We start from the raw sequence: 23168 nt of genomic DNA, 5'->3' as shown, positions 1-23168 counted from the left end.
ACTCAATATTTGTTTTGTTCTCACCAAAGCGCTCTCTATTTTGCTGTAAGATCATTAAACGGTTACACTGCCTAAGAAGTCTGTCCGAAATCAGTTTCGTGAGGTGCCTTCATGTACAAACACTGCCTTACAAGTCACAGCGAGGCAACAAGTCACTGCCTAGGTTTTCGGACGCAGCCTATAAGGTTAGCAATGCTATGCTAACAGTTAGCATACTTACAGAGCTGAAAACGGCTTGTTTTTTGCAAACTTTTGGCTAAAAACAGCAGGTAAATTACTCAATTTTAGCACGTGCTACATGGCTAATTGCAGTTTAGTATACACTATATTGATAAATATGGTTTAAAGTGCACTATATACTATAGTAAGGAAATCATTTGTATGGTTAAAGTATTATGTTAGTGGACATCACTGAGGTAAACGGTTTTCTTACCTGTAGCCATTTCAGGTGACATCACATCACAGGACATAGAAAGGAAACAGAAAACAACATTTTATTTAGTTTTTTCCCACATTTGTCACAACCTACACCAGGCATCTAAGGTGAATTAGTCTAATAAATGTAAAAATAAATAAAAACGTTTAATTTTTTGTGTGTGTGTGTGTGTTTTCATCGGCTTGATTTTGAAACACTCCACAATGAGAACGGAAAACACTCAAATACAGTTCAACAAAACAACACATCTGGACGTTACAGATTACACGGCCATAGCCATTCACAGAGAGAGCGAGCGAGCGAGAGAGAGAGAGCAAGAGCGAGAGAAATTAAAACACGCCAGCTATGCAGAGGGAATATTATCTTAATCTGAAAACATTTAGTTCCAGTAGATGTTGCCTTCAGATTTCCCCTCTCACGCAGGGGCTTTGGGAAGCCCTGTACACCCCGTCACTCCGATTACCGCAGCCAATGGCTTGCGAGGACTCCCATAAATGTATCTGTATGCACATTTTTCACCCTCCCTCCATCCCTAAGCTCTTAATGAGAGAATAAGAAAGAGAGAGATCTTCGCCATTACTCTTGAAGAAACAACCTAAACCCTGCTACCCGCCCTAGCCTGGCTGATCGCTATCTAGCAGCGCCATTGTGTCTGTGGCGTGCTTGTTTTGCTTTGTGTTATGCGTACCGAGGTGGGCGCTGCAAGAACAGGGTCTCTCATGAAGTTTGCTGTCTGTAAAGACCAAACGCTTTCCATATATATATATGGTTGTTTCAGGTGTGACTGTTGAAAGAAAGTAGAAAGTCTGTAAACTACAACGCAAGGCCTGTTTAAGCTACAGGGCAGGGCTCTGTGCTTTATTTTTGGGCATTGGAACGTGACACATATTTCACTGAGTGGCTGTCTGCTTTCGTTTAGGCAACAATAATTGCAGCTTCCAAAAATAAAACGCGCGGCCATATATTTCGACTGCTGTTTATATCTGTCCAACAGCTGGTCATTTATTGTTTCACAAGCTGCCTCAGCTGTTGCCTGAACCATAGAGGGGGAATAAAGAGAAAAAAGATAGCGATAATTAAAAGCAGTGATTAACGATAGAGGTTTGAAAAAGAGTTACGCAGTCGTATGGTTTCTCGTGCTGCTTCAAGTCTTTTAAGTTCACCCTAATTCCTTGCCTTTCTTTTCTTCGTGCGCGGCTCAGGGTATCCTGTTTACATACCTCAGGCCTGCACATGAAAGCGGGCGGCTGCAGCAACCCCCGACCAGACATGTTGGAAAACTGCTCGCACAGGCCTGCCTTGCCCTCAGACCAAAAACAGTACAACAATGGCATGGTTGTGTAATCGCAACACAATCACTGGGAGAGCTTTTTGTCCCTTCCTGGATCAAGGTGCCACCAAGGGTTGGGAAGATTGCGAGTGACCAGCACACGCAAACTAGAGAACTAGTGCTGGAAAAAAAAGAAAGAGGGGAATACGGTTCCTACAAGAAGTTGGGGTGCATATAGGAACAGGAACCGTAAGGAATTTAACGCTTATTCAACTTGATGAAAACTCAATTAGTGCGGCACACCTGCCATTGGGAAGGGAAGAGAGGACATGGGGTTGAGGAGCATGGTTACATTTACCACTTTTATCCAAAGCGACTTACAGTGCACTTAATTACAGGAGCAATTACCCCTGGAGCAACGTGGAGTAAAGTGCCTTGCTCAAGGACACACTGGTGGTGACCGCTGGGATCGAACAAGCATATCAGTTAAGTGGTTTAACCCACTGGACCACCATCTCTACATGCATGTAGCAATGGGAATTGTAAGGAATTTAACACTTCTTAAATTATGCTGAAAAACACGTTAAAGGACAACTCCGGTGAAAAATGAACCTGGGGTAATTAACACATGGTTACCGAGTAGATCGTTCTCTGGGATGCGTTTTGTAAAGAGTTTTATCTCTAAAAACAGATTAGCTTATAACGCTATTATATGGGGCATAGAATAAGTCAAATTAAATGGCTAGTTAATACCACTAACAAGGCTCAAAATAGCCTCACACTAACACTGGAGCATAATGAGGGTCCCTACATGCAAACAGAAGCATTGAGAACTTTGTAAGTGTACAAACAGTTTAATAAGAAGATACTTTATACAGACAAGTCGAGCCACGAACGCTGTGCTAAGTGATGAACTGTGACTTGGAATGAACGCAACAGGGAAATATTAAATAAATAAAAATAATTTTTAAAAAAAACTGAACGCAACAGAGACTAGTGCTTCCAAAGGATACACACTAAAGAGATGGTGGATTACTCAACAGTGGCTCGACTTGTCATTTTTGTTCATCTGTTCATTTTTCACGGGAGTTGTCCTTTAATAATCTAATATTGATGAAAACAACATTAGTGTATTAGTGCCATTGCAAAAAAACGGATGTAGAATGGCTCCTACATACGGCCGGGGAGTGATTGGGGCACAAGTGTGTTTGCTCAAGGGCACCTCAGTTGTGGGTAATGAGAGTGGAAGAAAGCCGTTCTTTCACTCCCCCAACCTACGTTTCCTGCCGGTACTGAGACTAAAACCCACAACCTTTGAGTTACAAGTCCTGACTCTCTAACAATTAGTATGGTGTGATTCTACTTGACCAAAATTGCATTAGTGGTGTGTCCGTTGGGATGGGAAGAGGGGAAGGCGTCCCTATATGCGGTGAAGGTGCATGTTGAACTGGGAATTGTAAGCAATTTAATGCTTATGGTTGCAATTCTACATGTTCTAGGCAAATGCATTAGTGTGGCACACCTTTCGTTGGGAAGGGTAGAGGGGAACGCAGTTCCTACATGGTGTTAAGACAATGGGCGCATGTAGGAATGGGAATTGTATAAAAATGTAAGGCTTATGGTTGTGATTCTACTTGACAAAAACTGCATTAAAGGGATAGTTCACCCAAAAAGGAAATTTAGCCCATGATTTACTCGCCCTCAAGCCATCCTAGGTGTATATGACTATCTTTCAGGCGAACACAACTGGAGTTAAATTATAAAACATCCTGGCTCTTCCAAGCTTTATGATGGTAGTGAATGGCACTCCTCATTTTGAAGTCCATCCATCATAAAAAATATACACACGGCTCTGGGGGGTTAATAAAGGTCTTCTGAAGCAAAGTGATGGGTTTTTGTAAGAAAAATATCCATATTTATGGATGGTCTACACGAATCAACTTACGGCAAAAGAGTAAACCCTGACCTGACGCATTTATGAACACAGAAGCGCAGAGGATAAAGCAAATCAAAACACCGGTCACAAATTAGAAGTCTATTGAAACCCTATTTGTTTTAACCTTGAGAGTCGTCTAAAGTTACGATTCCTACATTCGGTTGAGTGTGTGAATGGGCCGCAACAGTAGGAACCTCAAAATTGTAAGGTAAATGCGCCGCAACTGTAGGAACCCGGAATTGTCCAGTTCTGACAGTTTTGATTCTACTTGATGATTCGGGTTGAATGAATTGCCAATTGTCAATCCATTGGATATTTCCCTTGAGATAACATCACTAATAATCTGAACCAATTTTCGATTCCTAACCTTGGGTGTATTTGTCTGCTGCAATGCGGTGTGCCACTCAAACCACGTTTCAATTTCTAATGAGTTCAAGGAGAGTTTTTAAGACCCCAATGGCTGGAGTAAACAAAAAGCACACACCATTTTGCATGCACACCACAGGACCTGCATGTGCGCAGATGCCTGGTTTGGGGTTTGAAGTTAACCAGCTGGGTTGAGGTTTTAAGGTGAGGTTTGGGAGAAGGCTTCTGGTTTGGGGTTGCTGGTTAATCTCAGTTTCTTCTTCCTTGTCATCTTGTACAGAATGATAGAAGTGAACAAGCAGCTTATTCTGTTGTTCTTGACTTGGCTTAGGTACTTTAACTGGACTTGGGCGTTGATTGAGTTGAGACAGCTTTGTAAAAAAAATGGACAAATTGCCCAACACAAAGAATACTAGAATGATGGTAGGCAAGTGTTTTATCCACGTTTATGTCTTGGGTTACGACAGAGACAAATTCTTGAGTGGCAGCTGTTGTCAAGTCCTTGTCACAGAGACTTCAACACTTAATCAGAACAGTCTTTTTGAGGGCCTGCAAATACAAAGTTTGCTTTGTCACTCAAATCCGTGAGAAAAAAAGCAACATACAGGAATATTTAAGGTGTTAACAAAAACTTCCTTGACATAGGTGAGAATGAACTGTTGGGTTAGACTGGGGTCAGATGTTTTCCTGATCCGGTCTTGAGTTTCTGCCCAGGTACGTGGAGGTATTAAGGAATGAGATTTCTGAGCAACACTCATTTACAACATCTCAGTATCACTTACATTATCGTCAAATTGAAGAACAATCGAAATCTGTGTAACAAACATTGTACACACAACCCTTGCATTGTTTATTTACAACCGACATGAATTCCTCATTACACCAAAAAGCAGGAAATTATCAGATTACTAAATCTGTCCTACAGAGGAACTCTGAGTCAGTGAGTGAATGACATAGCTCCAGGGTTCAGAAAGGATACACTGTCTGCCCATGAGTCAAAAAACGTAGGTGGCAAAAAAACAAAAAAAATTTCACAGTGCAAAACACTTTCCATGACTCTTTAGTCTCAAATCTAAAGACGCAAATACACCAAACAGTATTTTGTGAACCGATTTTGTGCACAGTATTTAAGAAACAAGTTTACCAGCCAATATCCTATATTATGCATTCTGAATTTATAATTATCCAAAGTCTATGGTTTTTCCTCATTTAGTTAACTGTGAGTGTGTGTGTGTGTGTGTGTGTGTGTGTGTGTGTGTGTGTGTGTGTGTGTGTGTGTGTGTGTGTGTGTGTGTGTGTGTGTGTGTGTGTGTGAAGTTCTTAGAAAAGGGAAGTTTTGACAGTCTTGCTGTGAGAGTGAGGACAGAAAGAGGGCAGCGCCAAGATAACACTATAGCTGGACAAACACACACACACATGCTCCTAACAATCACACACACACTCATTCTACTTGTATTCACTCGCTCATACAAGCACTTGTGTACACAAACACACACAAACACCTTTCCCTGCCCATTCGACCTCTTTGTTTCTGATGAGAAGGTTCACCTAGCTTCTTGCTTTCAAAATGTCCACAATCGTTCCTTCCACGGGCCCCGTAGATAAACACAGGACACACACACACACATAAGAACGGCAGCTCCATGCTGACAGACATGGATGGCTTAACCCGCTCTCCCTCCCTCCCAATGGGGGGAACAATCCAAGCCCGGCGCAGACACACACACACACTCCGCCAGACCTTGAGCAGCCCCCTCTTACTGACAGATCTGCAACAGTGCTCTCACGCAAGCCCTGCCTCCCCTGAGACACTTCACTGCCAACAGAAAACACACACATACACACCGAACGTCCTGAGCGTACTCGCATACACACACATACACTTGAAAATGTCCTGCCCGCATATACAACTCACAAGTCTCAGGCACAGACATGCACACGCAGGGGTAAATGCACAGCTGAAAACATGCATTTCACCACAAAAACATGAAACGATACGTTAACTTCGAGTACAGGTCGGAAAAACATGCGCATATGACTGACCGTTGTCTTTAAATGCACCTCTGTAAACAGGAAATACTGTCTATCTCTTCCTACGCACATCGCAACACCGGTGAAAATGCTAAATGGTGAAAACAATGTGAGGGGAAGAAAACTCGAGAGGAAGAGTACAGTGCACTAGGGCGTCCAATGACCTCTTGGGTCGGAGCGGACAGGAAATGGTCACCCACAGGGCTTTCTTTATCTGTCTTGACTGATATTGCACTCCCTTTTCTTCCTTCACATTAACACCCCTCTCACAGGGAGTCTCTTTTTTGGGTTTAGGTTTTAGTGTCATTCAACCCTGCTGTCGTTCATTGTTGTTTGTCCCAATGGCATAGATGAATGAATACTTATCGGCCATGGCTCCTGGCTTAAGGAAGAACCAGAGAATTGGCTGGAAGTCTGCCCTTTAAGACTTTCCAAATCCCCACATGTATACTTCCCATTCCGTCTCAACACTTTGCTTTGCTCCCACGGCCTATTCTGTCCGTTAGGACCAACGGGAAAGATAACGAGAAACTAAAAAAAGTTGATAATCTGCTACGTTTACGGTTGGAGGAAGCAAGTAGGAATGGGGAGGTAATGTGAGAACAGAAAAATCTTCTTGACAATATGCCAAAGTGTTTGTCACCTCAAATAAACAGACGGTAAAATCTCCTTGTCAACTTCTGTAAACTGTCATTCAGAAGTGTGGGGATTGGGGCGTTGACACGTCTGGTAATTTTCCACTCCCACGATACGGAGGATCACTTCCTGATAAGCTAATGACAAGAGGCTGTAAACAAAAAGATAGGCTAGGTGTATAACACGTATATTACAAGAAGAGTCAATAACCCTTGTTTTGACATGTAAACTTTCGTTTTTATGGTTTGCGCAAAAATTTTGTAGAGTTATCAGATGTAGGTCATTGGTTAACAGACATACAACGGTTGTCAATGACGCCATTGATGTCTGGCATTTTGTTTTGGCACATCAGTACTACTGGTGTGTGAAATCGATGACAGTCATAGATAGGCAATTTTCAGGGCTTGAAGTGGAAAAAATAAAGTGCCGGTACTCACCAGAGGAGGCGGGGCTTTGTTGGGGGCGTGGTTATGGGGGATTGTTTAGTCAATCATTCATATTTTAAAGCTCTTTCTAACTTGTACTCAGCCTTACAACTAACATAGTTCTTGTAATTGTTTAACTATAGGATTTGTTACAATAAGGGTTTATTTACAAAGCAAGACCATTGACGGCACCTCATTACCATGCAGGCCAATGTTAACTTTTTTTCTTTCTTTTATCTAATCAAATAGCAAAACAGTTCGACACAATATCTACAACCTTCCACAGGTGTAATATGCATCTTTAGTGAAACATCTATTCCCTTAACTGATTATCTATTATAAATTCTACAACTAGTGAAAATTGACCACAATAAATACAACAGAATGTGATAAACTCTAGTAAATGTGGTCATCAGGAGTTTTTCCCTCTTTTCATCAGTCATTTTAGTGGTTGTTTTAGATCATGTTTGACTGTCTCTGTACATTTCATTTGTACAGAGAGTCTGGCCACTCTCCAATGAGAAGCGTTTACTTCCTTGAAGGCGGGTACTCTGTTGAAGTTTAAAACTATCGGATCTGCCAAAACCAATCGCTAACGTTTGGTCGTGACATATGTCATGCGCCGTTCGCCTCTGTTTTCTCTGTAAAAACGGTGAGTACCGTCCCACTTCGAGCACTGGCAATGATGCAAAGGTTGGTGGATCAGTCGTAGGTAGGGTTGGGTACCGAAACCCAACAATATGTAACCACTTGAATTCAAACGTGACACACACACTCAGTAATCGTCACATATCACAACTATTCAGTGTTTTCAAACACAACATGTTTATTTTAGATTCCAGACATTTAAATGCACATACGCACTAGCAAAAAACACACACTGATGTCTACGGCAATAACAATCCTTTCAGTTATAATTTGACTACGTGTTTTATTCATATCAGATACACATTATATAGTTAACTATATAGTTTACTCTATTCTTCTCCCAGTTCAGTGGTCACTTACTTTCATGTATTTCATGAGACAAGGATGAATTTACGTGATGTAAATCCAACAGATCCGATTCTCTGAGGCGCAAACTAACATGGCGGCGCCCATCGCGCATTATAGATCAACTAACATGATCATCATAAAGGGTTTTAAATGACTAAACACATTCACTTACACATATTTGAAAATCAGAATATCAGATAGTTCGTGACATAGTTAACAAGTTTGTGAATATTTTGAATAAAAAAGAAAAAGCGTAATAAACCCGATACAGCTGAGCTGTCATAGCCTAGAAATCTAGACGCACCCTAGCGGCAGAACATTATTTTGCCGCGAGTGTAGTCTAGCAACTCTAGAGCTGAGAGCTGGAAAAACCAAACTCTGGTCCAATCACAGCGTGTGTAGAGTTGGTGGGCGGGCTTAACATAATGACGGCACGTCCCGGCAGAGTTGCGGAGGTTCTGCGTGCTACTCGTAAACACAGAAGCTGGCGAACAGCGGTCTTTTGAATCGCCTTTGGCCGCGACTCTGGAAGAGTTAAGCTTTTATTTGAGAATTTTTGAGAAGTTTTGTCGTCTATCTAGTCTATCAACTTACATTAGCTCGGCTTCACCTTCTTCTTCACTCTGGTTGGTTGTGGCGCTCATGGCGCTATCCAATTGCATGCAGAGGAAATTTGAAAGACAACCGTTTATCCCGCCCCTCGGATTGAGCTCGGATTGAATTTTCTTGATGTGGGTCTGGTTTGTCAGGCTAGAGCTGTCATACAGCACTATTGCGGATGAGGTGTCATGTGAGAAGCATGATGTGTTGCCATGGAAACAATAAGGCGATGCGCTCTAAAATATTTGGCCAGAAAATATGGTCATATTTCTGCAAAATAAAGCTGAACCTTGAAGCTGGTTTGTAGCATACCAAGAATACAGACTACTTTGCTGTTATTAGTACTTAGTACTGTATTTAGTGTTAAATTAGGCCATTTGTAGTTGGGTTAGGTGGCTTTTACTGTGAATTTGTTAAGTAAGTTGTGTTTTGTATCTATTTATATATTTAAGTATACTTTAAACTTTTAATAATTTTTTTCAATAAAAAGCCATTCTTTAAATGTCATCCACCAACGTTTTATGGCTTTTTTTGTATCAGTTCAGGCACCGTTACCATTATAAAAGTATCGGTTTGACACCAGTATCGTAAAAAACCCAAACGATACCCAACCCTAGTCGTAGGCCTTGCTAATATTCTGTTCCTGTTAAATGAACAACCAGTTCCTGATAAAGTTATATAAAGAAAAAGTTAAGTGTCAACAGACTAAATATTACGACAGCTGTCCACCAATGACTTAGAGATAACCTTGTTTCATTATGTAACCTATAAGTCGCTAAGGATAAAAAGCAACTGATGACACCAAACAATAAGCAAACAAGTAGGCTAATAATCGCAGAACTGCACTTTCACGGCTAGTCCCTGTTGGAAAATCTAGTTTAAACTGGAAACTGTGTTTTGGAAAATGCTAGCTGGTCCAAAATCAATGTGATGACCTTGTTTGACTAAATGCCAAAAACCAGCTCGACTGTCCTGAGCTCATAATGTTGGTGGTCCAAGGTTGCTAATGACCAGCTTGAAAAAGCTAGTATGTTAAAAAACACAGCTACCAACTATGCAATTCTTGCAGGACCCTTTGGATGGTGAATTAAAGAAAATATTTGTGTCTCCGTTGCGTTGAAACAGTTTTGTTTCTGCAACTCGAGAATCACATCCTTATTTCGGAGAGCTATGTTTAAAAAAAAAAAAATAGAAGGGAACTCGCAAACTTGGTCAAAAACAGTGTCTCGGCCATATTTCATATCTGAGCCAAAGTGGAAGAGTATCAGGAAACATCTTTTTCCTCTTTGAAAACCCCAGATAATGCTGATCATCCCCTCAAAAGACCTCCCCTTTCCTTTCAGACTTTCTCTTCCACCTCCCATCCCGGTCTCTCTTTCTGTCCCTTTCTCCATGTGGCTTCAATGAGACGGATGAGGTGAATTTTGTGTGCATGTTTAAAAACAGACAAGGAAAAGAGAATATTGTTGTGATGGCGGGATCACAGACAGATGAGTGAGAAGGTAGCATGCAGGTGAAAAGAGGAAGAAAAGTTGTGGAGTGATGGCTGCAGATGTATGGCAGTCTGACAAACGTTTCCCTTCAGGCAATACGGAGAGAACAGACAGTCAACCAACCAACCGCAGTGCTGCAAAAATCCTGCTATACTGTATACCTCAGAGCTAGCACTGTACTGTTTAGTGCTAGTTTGCTAAGCAAATGAAGATTGCTCAATGTTTTGAAAGACTTTCTTTTGCTCTCTCACCTTCTCTTTCTGAACAAAGAGTACTTCCTGTGTACACGGAGGAAATTGAGTAACACGTTTAACAGGTTTCCCCTGCTAGGATGCCAAAGTGATCAAACCGTGCACGTTCCAACACATGTGTAAGCACATCAAAGTTCAGGATTAAGAATCAAAAAAGCTGTCAGGCTAACCGCCTCGGGCCATCACGGCACATCACAAAAAACCCCCAACTTTCAAGAGATTCATCACATGAACACGAGGAAATTACAAAGTTGGGAAGTTGAGTACATTAGCCTTATGCAAATTCATTATGGTTTTACTACCACCACACTAACTGTCGAAATATACTATAGAAACAATGACTACTAATATGGTATTTTGGAGCGAAAATACTAGACTATCTGACCTTTCAAATACGTAATGTGACAGTACCATGAGACAATAATGGCAAAACCATGGTAATTCATGCAATTTAAATTGTACTATATGATTACTATGGTGTATGTCCATGGTATTAACATCCATGGTGGAATCATAGTACTTTTTGTAAGTATTTTAAAAGAAAGTACTGAACAATAGTTTTGATATGGTTTAAGTCCAAAAACAATATCAACCAATACCAGAGTATGGTGGTTATTATGCAAGAGTACTATGGTAAACTTTCATAAGGCTGAGGGTTAACCACCCTACATTTTTGGTTTAGCCATTTCCTATCTGTTAGCATTTCAGTTAGCAAAAATGACTGATAGCATGGAGATGACTCATGATTTTTCTTCCCCCACCCCACCTCACCTCAATTCAGCCACTTCCCTACTAACCTTGGCTCAAATCTACTGGATCGGGCCCAAAAACTGTGTTTTAGCAAGGGAAAACATGAAAATCCCAGCATGAGGCGAGGAGTAGCCGCAAGCAAACGAAACGCTTAGCCGCTAACATCTGGTGGCAAAACTACACTGACTCTTGTGTACAGTGATTCATACTTGAGTCTCATGCACATTATGAAGAAAACAAGCTGCTTGGTGCCGTGCACGACATACCACACGAGTGAAATTACTGGTCTTGGTCTGCTAGATACTTTCTGTTTGAAGAGCGCTACAACCTGGAATTATGAGATTACTCATCACTGCTAGCGCATTAATCACTTCTGAACAATGTCACGGAAGAGGGATATCAGAAGTGCTGGTAGTTTGGTGTGAAATCAATGCTAAAACTTTTGTGCAATAAATGCAAAAAAAATTTTTTTTTAAATATATTAAAAGTATGAATTAAAAACTAGGGATGCACCGAATCCAGATTTTTGAGATTCGGATGAATACCGAACTCATTGGTTAAGACTCTGCCAAATCCGAAACACCAAATACTACTACCATGCTCAGTCCATTATCACAGTAAACACATTAAAGGGTTAGTTCACCCAAAAATGAAAATTCTGTCATTAATTACTTACCCTCATGTCGTTGGACACCCGCAAGACCTCCGTTCATCTTCGGAACACAAATGAAGATATTTTAGTTGAAATCTGATGGCTCAGAAAGGCCTCCTTTGGCACAATGCACTTTACACTCTCAAGACCCTTAAAAGGCACTAAAGACGTTGTTACAAAGTCCATCTCACTACAGTGGCTCTACAATAACTTTATGAAGCGACGAGAATATTTTGTGTGCGCAAAGAAGACCTAAATAACGACTTATATAGTGATGACCGATTTCAAAACAGAGCATCATGAAGCTTCGACGCGTAATGAATCAGTGAGTCGATTCAGCGGTTTGGATCGCCAAAGTCACGTGATTTGAGCAGTTTGGCAGTTTGACGTTGAATCGACTGATTCATAACGCTTCGAAGCTTCATGATGCAGTGTTTTGAAATCGGTCATCACTATATAAGTCGATATTTAGGGGTTTTTTTGCACACAAAAACTATTCTCGTCGCTTCATAAAGTTATTTTAGAACCACTGTAGTGAGATGGACTTTGTAACGACATCTTTAGTGCCTTTTAAGGGTCTTGAGAGTATAAAGTGCATTGTGCCAATGGAGGCCTTTCTAAGCCATCGGATTTACACTTAAATATCTTCATTTGTGTTCCAAAGATGAACGGAGGTCTTACGGGTGTCCAATGACATGAGAGGAAGAAATTAATGACAGAATTTAAATTTTTGGGTGAACTAACCCTTTAATGAAGTAAACAATGTCCAAAGCAGTGTATTGTTCATTTTGTTTTATTTTAACAAAAAAAGAATAGGCAACATTGGCCAGGATGACTGTCCTTCCTTTGCCGTACCTGAAGTTGCTGCATTTTGGCTGCTGTCTGTAGATTCCTACATGCACAACTTGTATTCTTTCGGATGTTTCTTACTCAAATGTTTTAACAGCGGCTGTTGTTTAGGGTCCTTGCCACAACGAGACAAATCGGCGTTGCAAAATGAACATGTAGCTCGACTTGAATCGCCTTTTTTTGACTGAAAGTACTGCCAAACCACTTTTTCTGCTCACAAGTTCCATTTTGACTTTCTCACAGCCGACTGGAATCGAACAATCCACTTAGTAAACACCTTCCCATAATCAATGGCAGCGTCATTATGTCGACAAGCATAGCGCACGTAGTGCAAGCCTAGGGTTCGGCAGATTCGGTGCATCCCTATTAAAAACGATATTTGCTTTTGTGGTAAATTTTTTTTCAATCAAGAATCAAGGAATTTAACTGGTACTGGTATCTGCTAGTGAAATTTGAGTATCATGACAACCCAATCACAGATAACATTTTTTCTTCCTCCCAATGACAGGCTATTTATTTCTAGTGACTACCAAGGCATTACAGTAGGGCTGCCACTAACGACTATTTTTATATCGATTAATCTATCGACTAATTTATCACAATAATTTTCAACAATTTTACTTAAAAACATTTTATTTAATTTGCAACGTTGGCCTTCAGTAGTGTACTATAAAAAAGTATAAATGTAAACAAGCCCTTGACAAAACGTAAAACTAAAAGAGTCAAAATGGAAAAAGGTACACATTTGTAAACCAACCTAACAAAAAAAGAGAATATCAGCAAATACTTTTTATATAGAATAGTGTTGTCACGATACCAAAATTATGACTTCGATACGATACCAGACTAAAATACCTCAATACCGATAAGTTACTGAATTGATACCATGGCAAAAAACAGTAAAAGTAATCAAATAATATGACAGAACTTACTATTCATTGTTTTATCATTGTTTTAGGGTTAAAAAACCCTAAAAACTCACTTGTCCGGCATGTTTCTGCCCTGCCCTGCTTCAAACAGAATATTAAGTCCAGCCCTTTAAGAGCTGCACGGACCAAATTCATTGTAACACCCGATTTCTCATTCAACTCTGTATACGTTCACTAAAGACATATCCAACTGCGTTTACCCGAATACTCGCCAGGACGTGCATTTTTACATATTTTTTACCATTCAAACCCAATAATCCGCGAAACTGACGTCGCGATCTGTCTGAGTGAAAGGCGTGTGCGCGCACTTCAGGTCAGAGTTCGGCCGCTCCGCACTTTTCTGTTGCGTTCTTTTTCCTGAGCTGCGCGTATATATTTGACTGTTCTGCGTCCATTGTTTAGTGAACGGTCACACACACGTCCTCACTCCTGCTGTCACACATCGACGCAGATTAAGAAATACTGCTCTCATTAGACTGCTGTCATTTTTAAAGTACCAGTACTAATACAATTTCATATCGTACCCAACTTACCCAGCCGACTAAAAATATTGACGTCGACTAATTAACAGCGTCGACCAATCGCGACAGGCCTATATTACAGTACCTCTCTTTCCAACCTTCTCTCTCAAAAGCAAGCAAGAAGTCATGCTGGCTCTTTATCATTCTTGGGCCTGTCTCCACTTGAGTGGCCAAGTTCTGTGTTTTGACTGTGATGATGTTAAAAGCTCCATCTTGTGTTGCTGATAGGCATGCTTGTTGATGCTATCGCCACCTCAAGTGTGGGGGAACACTGCAGCACTTGTTGTTTTCGTGTTGCGAGAGCCCCTTTGAATTAGCACTGCAGCTTTACAATTTCTCCTTTTTTTTAGTGGGTGTAAAAACAGTGTTGTTTCAACCACATGTGGTTGTGACTTGCTAGGCAGGTCTAAAAAAAAGTTGTCATGCTTGCGAGTCATGGTTTAGAAAGACGTGTATCTAAACAATGGCCACAAAAGAGAAACGCCGTGAATTTGAATGATGAAAAAGCTGGTTTCATATTAGTGGGTGACTTGGTTTGCATAGGAGTGCTACTGGGTAACAGAGGTTACGTGTGTCAGGATATAAATAGAGACAGCATCACCTGAATGAGAATTACCTTAGGCAACACGGCTACAAAGAGCCTTATTATGGTGGTATTCATAAGTGTCTCAGGAACAGAGATGTCTATGCGTAAGAGTTAAAAAGGTGAAAAAGCTAGGTACGTTAGCATTGCCACACATAAAGGGTGGTCTCAGAAACCCGTTGGCTTTATTAAAAACAGAAGCACTAGTTTGACAACTGGAGTACTAGGTTTATTTATCTTGCATACCTGAGTACTTAGTATCAAGTTGCATCGCTATGCATTGAATCCTGACGCATGCACCCCCATAAAGAGGAAGAATATATATGCAACAAAGCCTCACATCTTGCGGTTCCCTAGTGTGGTTTGTAGGAACATTTTCAAAGATGAATATATTGTTTAAGTTAACTCAGGCCTGTAGTCCTGAAAAAACAAGATAAATGCATTTGTCTCTTGAGTTTGTACATCAAAGTAACAGGGCGTAATGTAAACCTGTGCATGTACAAGCTCAGAATCGAGACCCCTGCTGGGATTGTTGTTCTGTGGTGAGACTGATGACTAAACGATCACATCAAAGGGCAAAAAAAGAGAGGCCGACCAAAGCACTCTCTCGTATTCAGGGACGCGGCAGGTCATCCGGCGGTAAGAAGAACAGAAAATTGTGCAGTTGAAGTGAGGGAGAGAGAGAAGCTCTCGTCTTTCCTCTCTCTGTTCCAAAGCCTCTGGTGTTAGTCTCTACTTACTCATGCCAACACAAATATTGATGTTCAGAGTCCATCTGTCTTGTCTCCCATCAACAAAAGAAAGAGCATGCGAACTCTTCTGAGCATGGACAATAGGAGACAGAAAAAAACCCCACAAAAAAACAAATAAAGGTAGGGGGAAAAAAACCTCAAGCAGGACAATAGCGCATGCTGCTTTCATGCCCTTAAAAAATTTAAATCAGGTGTTAGCACTGGAGGTCCAACTAGAGTTGACAGGAATACTGAGGTTTAGAAAAGACAGAAGCATTTTGTTCCATTTTCTTGGCTGCTCAGGCAATCCGTCTGTCATAAACAAGGAAAGAAGGAAAACAGAAACCAACATTTTGACAACCCCTTACATTTCTTAAGCAAAACACAAGATTTCTACTCAACAGTTGAAGGTTACAAAAACTAAAGGTTAACACTTTATTTTCACTGCAATGACAATCTAACCTTATGCTGAGTTCACACCGAACTTGGACGCTTGAACATTTTGACTCCACTCACAAAGCGAATTGGACGCGCGTATAAAGCGAGCGTTGAAGCAAAAATAGCTCTGTATAACTGCTCACTACCAATATCAGTCATTCCTCCATGTTGAATAAGTGACTCCGGGTGGGCCTGCCCCCGTTTATCAAGTCACTTCACCACGTGACAGCAGCAAGCAGGCTCCTGATTGGTTAACAAGGCCACAAGTGTTGCATCTTCAAGAAATGTTGTGTTATTTAGTACAACATGATGTCAAGTCACTCTTTTTCTCATTGCTCCTCAACATAATCTTTCTTTTGTGTCTTGATTGGACAATTCAAGGCTTTCTGGGACAGGAAGGTGCATCCTTTTGGCAATGTTTGGAAAGTTTTTGGTCGATCTTGAACTTGAACACTTGACAGTCTTTTGTTTGCTCATGCTGGTTAGTCTTTGGTGGTCCTAGTGTAAAAGTGTTAACGTGGCGCTAACAGAAGGCAAAGTTCAAATGCGTTCAAATGCGTGAAAGCACAAAAAGCACCAAATAAAATCACTTACGCGTAACGCGCAAGACACTCAATTCGCCACTTTCTCGCGAACTGGACGCGCGTATGAGGCGAAATCGCGTCCATCGCGCCGCACTAAACACGTCTATCGCGCCACAGGACCTCCAGACGTGCGTAAACGCGTCTTTACATTAACTTAACATGGAAATCACTCGCTACAAACGCTTAATTTGCGTTCGGTGTGAATGCAGCATTGCAATTAAAATGAACCATTTCTCAAAGTTTGTCTGATAAAAAGGGGCATCTCCCTGAAGAGATGTTGTCCTTTTACACTAGGACCACCAAAGACTAACCAGCATGAGCAAACAAAAGTCTGTCAAGTGTTCAAGTTCAAGATCGACCAAAAACTTTCCAAGCATTGCCAAAAGGATGCGCCTTCCTGTCCCAGAAAGCCCTGAATTGGCCAATCAAGACAAAAGAAAGATTATGTTGAGGAGCAATGAGAAAAAGAGTGACTTGACATCATGTTGTACTAAATAACACAACATTTCTTGAAGATGCAACACTTGTGGCCTTACTGAAGTCTTTCACACTCAAATAAAAAAGAGGTGAGTTTCCGCTTCTTTTAAAGGCAGATTTAATAAGAGAGACCCCAAAAGGTCTGAGGTCTCCACAACCTGCAGAGCCCCCATAGCGTGCCGGAATGCCTCAGGGCTCGGAGTGCTAACCCTTCCCTCCCTCAGCCCTACCACCCTCACCCTGCCATCTATTTACCGTCAGGAACGTGGTGATCTCTACTCAGATAAGACACAGAAAGTGCAGTTGAGAAAAACATATGGAGAGAGACGGCGAGAACATTTGCAGCAAGAACAAGGGTGAGTTAATGTTTTGAACAAACGTACTGGTACTACCTAATACTAGTCAGTACTAAAAAAAGAAGTTGACCAGCATTTCTGCAGTACCGAGTACTGGGTATGTCAAAGGTTTCTATTTCAGCACTGAGCATTGTAGCCAATCACAATCATACCTGTTGAGAGCGCTGGAATGCAATGGCCAATCAGTGGTGGTAGTCAGTGAGTTAGTCAGAATCTGCTTAAAACGCACGTTTTTGTTTTGTTCGCCGCACGCCAGCGAATCCTTTCATTATATCCAACAAAGTGCAACCACAATGTCAATAAGAGATTCACTGTACAATTAAGAGCGTTTTTTATTATAACAGGAGCTTTGGTGAGAGTGCAGAATTCAGTGAGATTGACAGCCTTAGAGATTATAAAGGGAGGGGTCTTCTCTTGCTTTCTGTTTATGACCCATTCACAAGCTCACTGCAATACACTGCAAAGATTGACAACCATATTTAAACACATGATTGAATTGGACTGATAACCAATGGACAAGATAAAACAGGTTACTTAATTCTACAGTTTTTGCTGTGGTACTGAAATTGGTACCTAAATTTGACTGGTATTGGTACCGACTATTGAAATTTTGGTACTGTGACAACCCTAGGGTGGAGGCATAAAAACTTGTTTAAACATTGAAAGGGCAAAGATGAAGAGCAAGGAGAAAACGAGGAACAATGAACCTTTCTTTCAGGAATCTTTCTGTCTGTCTCTCTTTCCATCATACTCCAGGCGCCGCAAAAGTAGTTTTGAAGCCAACTGATTCATCCCTAAGGTCAAATCCTAGCTAGACCAATGACACACCACATTACACTTCAGACAAGGACCATTCTATGTAGCGACTCCTCCAGACCTGACCCTCGTCAATACACAACGATGCCCTGGCCCAAGTGCATGCTGGGAACGCAGTTCACACAATGTCCCGTTTATGCATCTCACCGTGGGATCGAATCTTGTGGTTTTTCTCAGTGCAACCTTCTGGATCCTTCAGTCTCCCTCTGTCTCTACGGTTTCAGATGATGGGAGGACCGCCAACAGAGGATCCATTCTCTGCAAAGGCAGTGTCTGACCTCCTAGAAGCCAGACGCGGAGGAATCCGTAGCCCTGGGCACGCCTCTCTCTGCATTTCACAGCTAGTGACGAAAATAGACAAGCTGATAAAAGAGTTACTGTACTCGTAGCCTTGATCCAATTAATACTGGTGAAGAGGGATTGAAAATAGCTTGGACTGGGTCACTTCAAGCTCCACTCTACTGCACCAAAACGCTCGAGAGTTCTCAAGATGTTATTTCCTGAAATGACAGTCATTATTTATGGATAGGGAAGTAAATGACCCAGTCCCTAGCCAAATGTCAATTCTTTTGACAGAGAGGCGGCGAAAACTGGACATCACAACGCAGATAAGAGGTTGAAAACAACAAAGACATAGGATGGGGGCGCAGTGAAGGAAATAGGGTACTTTGGATATGTCTACCACATGCTCCCAATTTGTTGCTTGTCTTTTTTGCAACCATGACGTTTTACCGCAATACCTTCTGTTTCCTGTCTGTCGCAGTTTATTTATGCTGCATATACTGCAGAAACACCAGACACCACCTACTTGTAGGGCCTCATGTCGCCCTCGTTTCTCTGCTTGTGGTTACTAGGGACATTGCATACAAGCAAATGCATAGAGACACGTTTTATTTGATCTTTTTGATCTCCGGTCTTTTAAGAGCGACAAGTGCTCTGCGCAGCTGTGAATCTTGTGGGCAGGTCAAAAATAACCTCTCTTCTTGTGGACTGTCTGCTTCTTGCTTAGCTGTCTCGTTCTCACTCGCTCTTCTACTCTCCCCCAAATGCCTGTTTCTAATTGCTGCTATTTTAGTAAAACAATAAAAGGAAGCTTAGCTGGGGGCAGCAGGCTGGCACATTTGGGGCTCTGTCAAGCCTTTGGTGGTCTGTTTGTTTGGAGGCCCGATTTCAAATGAAAAACGTAAAAGGGCGGTGGAGAAGAAGGAAAAGACTTGATGAATTTGCACACAATGCACGGACAGTTCTTCAAAGGAAAAGGAAGTTCGAGTCTGGCATTGAAATGATGACTGATTGAGATCTTCTGTCCTGCAAAAACACCCTACTCTAAACTAGGTTATTAATGAGTCTCTCGAATGCCCATCCAGACTGGACAAGTTCCCTGCCAACTGTGTGCTTGCGTGTTTTTTCGGATGGGCTCAGCATGACAGAACAAGGTAGGGAGTCCAGGATATTGCCAGGAACACCATGTTGCCTGATTCAGCACTCTTTACGCCAAACCTTGCCTGTTTTTCTTCCTTGCCCTCTGATGGTGCCAAGATGACTCCCCAAATATTTCCCATAAGGCCCTTTGTCTTTTTACAATGGAATTCTCTGCATGCACCTCATAGCTGCCACGCTTACTCAGCAAAGAGTTCAAGAAAAGACACATGCTTACTGCCACTATCATGTTCAAAAAATAAGATAACGGAGTCTAAGATAAAGAACTGAGACCGGGTACAAGAAAGGTCAATGTGGACAAGTCTTCTTAAACAATGTACATGTTTGCTGTATCAATTTTCAGAAGTTACAAAACCTACAGCCACCATCAGGAGTTATGTTAGCAAAATCTAATACTACATCCAGATTGTGTCTTAAAAAAACGCAAAGTCGTGAAAAGACACATGGGCGGAGTGCATAAGGGTGAAGCCTATGTCTTGTCTTTTTATAATCATCTAGAAAAGATAGCAGAGGACAGCAACACATGTCCTCTGGCCTATTTTCTTCCTATGTACGTGTTTACAGAAGACAATGCAATAGCTATTTTTGACAGGTGGATAAGCCAGTTAAATTCAAATGCCACAATTGTTAAAAAAAAAAAAAAAAAGACATCCTACTATCTGCATTTCACCAGAACTGGCTAGATCTGCAAAACAGCTTTGTGTCCACTCCTCAACTAGTATTTCTGTCTTATTTTTCATTTAAAATATCTAAAATCTAAGATTAGAATCATTGAATGTTATCAAATTGTTTTAAGGATTTTTTTGACTTTCAAAACAAGTAAGAAGTGTGTGTGTGTGGGGGGGGGGGTGATTCTTAGATGCATCGCGATGCTGACGGGGACAATTCTGAATCGATTCACAAATGTAAAAAAAAAAAAAATTCTAAGTGGTGATAAGGTAAGTTCGACGGAACGCAAAAGGCGCAACTCTGACCGTCGCGTGCACATAACAGAGACGCATGATGGCTGAGCGAGAAATCCGACCGGTATTAAAAGCTAGCGTATGGAATCACTTTGGCTTCTATGAAGTTAAAGGGGAAAATGACCTGGACAAGAGCCGCATTATATGCAAGTTAATATATGCAAGTCAAACTTAAATAAAATATTTTCGAAACGCGACAAACATGAGAAACCATATTACACGTTTTCCAACACTCGGTTGTACCAGTAGTCGCTGCCAACCAGAGGACCACAAACTCTATCGCAAATTGTATGCTGCGTTCACACCAAACGCATATAAAGCGTCAGGAGCGAGTGATTTCAATGTTAAGGCAATGGAAAGGCGCGTTGACATTGCGTTGTCCAGTTCCCGCGAATAGTGCAAATTGGACGCGAATTGAGCGCCTTGCTCGAGTGGTGCTTTTTGTCCATTCACGCGTTTGAAGCGAATTCGCGTCTGACGCCCAAGTTGATTTTTTTTACTTTGGCGTCAATTCAGGCCGCGTTAACCAATCAGGAGCCTGCTCACTGCGGTCACGTGGTGAAGTGACGTGATGAGAAACCCTGCATAATTAAAAAATACTACTATTGTGTCACAAAATGTAGTTTTAAGACTTTTTAGGTGAGAATGCAGATGTTTAAAGCTCAAATCTGTGGTTTATTTATAAAGAGAGCGACTATTTAAAAAAATTAATCTTGCGTTTTTGGAGTTGTGAGATCCAGGCGATCACCGGGGGCTCAGCGCTCATTAACCCCAGCGAGAGCAGCCTTTCCTCGGCCAGTCCTTCTGACATTTGCCGCTGGCTCTGATGTCCTGTAGTGGTTCGTCTTGTGTGGATCTAACGGGTGGATCTTTGGTGTCATGAATCTATAATTTATTGTCTGCCAAATCGTTTTGACTGAGGGCAAAGAGAAGTTTCATAACTTTATTTTTTAAGGATATTTAAATATACATGCAGTGAAGATAATGTAGGAGTTGCCTGAACCACATTTGTGTGGCTATTAATGTTTAATATATTTTTTTAATGAAAATGAAAAGAGGCAGAGTGGTGTTTTATGACATTTCTCCTGGAGCGTCTTGAACGCGCGTCTATTTCGCTTCAAACGCTCAATTTCATACGAATGGATTTAAAGTGTTCAAGCGTCCAACTAGACGCGATTTTGACGCTCTATTCGCGTGTGGTGTGTACGCAGCATTATGGTCAAGGATTTGCGTTCGTATTCTCGGCAGATGGTAATTTAGAGTTTAGATGTTCATTTCATGAAAGCTGTTTTTGATTGTGGTATACAGCAAAACATTTGTCAATGCTCATTTAGTTTTAAGTCACAAGTCTTAGACTTTATTATTTATTTGTGTATAAGAGCATCTGTTATGTTACTAGTTATTCAGAATATGCTTAAGTCCACAAGAATTACTTTTGTATGAGAGCTGCTGGTACAGAATTCTATATTTTTGTATAAAAGCTGTGATTTTGGTACAGCAAAATGTTGATTTTTTTTTTTTTTTTGTCTGAAGGATTATATTGCTTGTTGCATATAACAGGAGGTTATTACTTTATGTTAGTGATTCAGAATAAGTCTAATAATTTACTACGAGTATGCTTCTACAAACACTTTTCCTGTTGGTTCTTTGCAATGTTGGGACATATTCTGGCAAATGTAACCTTCCTGACCAGTTGACTTGTAAAATCACTTGCATTTGTTTTATTAATAAAAGATATTGGAAGTAAATTCATTATGGGTCATTACAAATACTTTGCTTTAAAAGCATCGATAATCGTTTTATCATCGCATCGCATCCCTCTGAATCGTAATCGAATCGAATCGTGAGGTGCCTAGAGATTCCCACCCCTAAATAAGACCAGGGTTGCAAAGTTTACAGAAACTTTCCAGGATTTTGCTGAATTTTTCAGAACCTTTTGGAAAGTTTCTGGAAATTTACCAGAAATGTTCAGCCCCTTTGCAACCTTAATTAAAAAATTAAAAAAGCTGTTTTACTTCACAACCCAGACTACAATTCAGAACCAATCAATCGGCGACAAACTCTACAATACTAAATATGAGTTTCTATAGAAAATAAACTCCAATGTCTGTTAGACAGACATTATGGATGGCCTTGTTTTGGGAACTACTGATTTATCCTTCCGTTGAGAGGTTTCCCCTCTATATTATTCTTAGAAACTTGATTAATTCCATGAGAAGATCCTACGTCACTCCTTGCAAGGTCACGCTGAGATGTTTTTGTGAGCCTTTTCTGAAGACATCCAAACAAACAAACAAGCATTTTTTGGCTGAAGATCTGAAGCCCTCGGAAACTAACAAAGGTCTACGCAGATTATTTACAAAGCCAGAAAAAAAGGCATAATTTATGATATCAAGTAAGTTAAGTAAGTTAAGGACCCCAAACCAGACTAGCATGTGATCTTTCAGCTCTGTTCACAGAGATAATAAACATGTCAGCTGAAGTCACAAGCTTCTAGCACATCATCCATGTCACATGGTCCTTCTGGTAAACTGTGTAAGCAAACAAATGTATTCGAATTTTACTCGAGATTCTACATGAATGAATAAAGGTAAAATACCATTAAGACTGAGACTCATTTGCACACTTGAAAAACATCAA

The 23168-nt window shown here is 40.9% G+C and overlaps 1 protein-coding gene across 2 annotated transcripts in view; it reads right to left on the bottom strand.

Moving 5' to 3' along the window:
* Positions 1–23168, bottom strand: part of ahr2 (aryl hydrocarbon receptor 2) — a 94203-nt gene that overhangs the window by 51175 nt on the left and 19860 nt on the right. The gene's annotated exons all lie outside the window — the stretch shown is intronic.

The sequence above is a fragment of the Gobio gobio genome, assembly GCF_949357685.1.
Source record: "Gobio gobio genome assembly, chromosome: 24".
NCBI lineage: Eukaryota > Metazoa > Chordata > Actinopteri > Cypriniformes > Gobionidae > Gobio > Gobio gobio.
The sequence above is the reverse complement of the archived record's forward strand: the minus strand, read 5'-3'. Positions and strand labels throughout refer to the sequence as shown.